We start from the raw sequence: 1,164 nt of genomic DNA, 5'->3' as shown, positions 1-1,164 counted from the left end.
AACATATTTTCTTGCAGAAATAATCTTTGAAGTTGTGTGAACATTTTATTTGACTGATATTTGTCGGGGTGGGGGTGGGGGGTGGGGGTATAGATATATACTAAGGGAATTGCTGCAATTTCGATGACCGCTATCCTATGGCGCGAGATCTCTCGCATGTTCGTTTTGAACACTGCCATACAAAGGGAAATTCAGTTGCTTATGAACTAGCTAGGACTGCTAGATTTTCACCCTCTAGCACTTGGTTTGATGATGCCCCTTGTGCATCACCTCTTTACTTGTAAATGATGCTATCTTGATCACAAATTAATAAAGGGTTGTTGAATTTCCGGAAAAAGGGATGACTCATGTACAAAAAACATAGACCAACTCACGTGAAATACTTTGTACTTCCGACGAACTTCTATAATAGATCTGAGTACTTCACAAAAAAAACATGATTTTTTTGTTTGAGACCCATTAACAAATTTCATAGACTAAATATACCTGAAGGGATATTATTCTATATAATATATTTATATCACATTGTGTTTTATTTGGCACATGACCACGGTCAATCATATTAATGGAAACATTTTATTTCATATGCATGAATATATTATTTTACGCACAAAAAGATTTCCCATAGATGATAAAATATATATGAAGGAAAAGGATTTTCCATATGGAAAATTAATTTGTTGAAATAGTTTCTAGAAGTTGTGCGTATTCGATACAGATATTATTTTTCCCATAGGTGGTAGAATAAATTATATTGAAACTAATTGAACATGCTTCTCGAGAACATCCCTATGGGTGAATTAGTTAAGTGATACTACCTCAGTGTCGAAATATAAGACATTTTGATAGGATATTCTGGCCTACCAAAACTTCTTATATTTTTTAACGGATGTAGTATTTTTTTAAAGAAGAATCTATGGTCTCTGTGTTGATTGTTGATGTTGTATTTTGGTACTTCTAAAACTTTATACCCCGCTCCCTTATATAGGAGTTGTGTAGCGAACCGGAAGGATTTCAAAGTGAGAAATTGTGAAATCATGAAAATGATTCTTTTAAATGTAAATAGGTGCTTCACACTCCCCGGTCTTGGCTTCTAATCTGGCCAAGGATGCATGCTCATGTAGTCCGTTTGGGTTATGGTGCAATGTAGGATCGATAAGTATG

This window comes from Triticum dicoccoides, chromosome 6B (assembly GCF_002162155.2).
Source record: "Triticum dicoccoides isolate Atlit2015 ecotype Zavitan chromosome 6B, WEW_v2.0, whole genome shotgun sequence".
Classification (NCBI taxonomy): domain Eukaryota; kingdom Viridiplantae; phylum Streptophyta; class Magnoliopsida; order Poales; family Poaceae; genus Triticum; species Triticum dicoccoides.
This window is presented reverse-complemented; position numbering follows the sequence as displayed.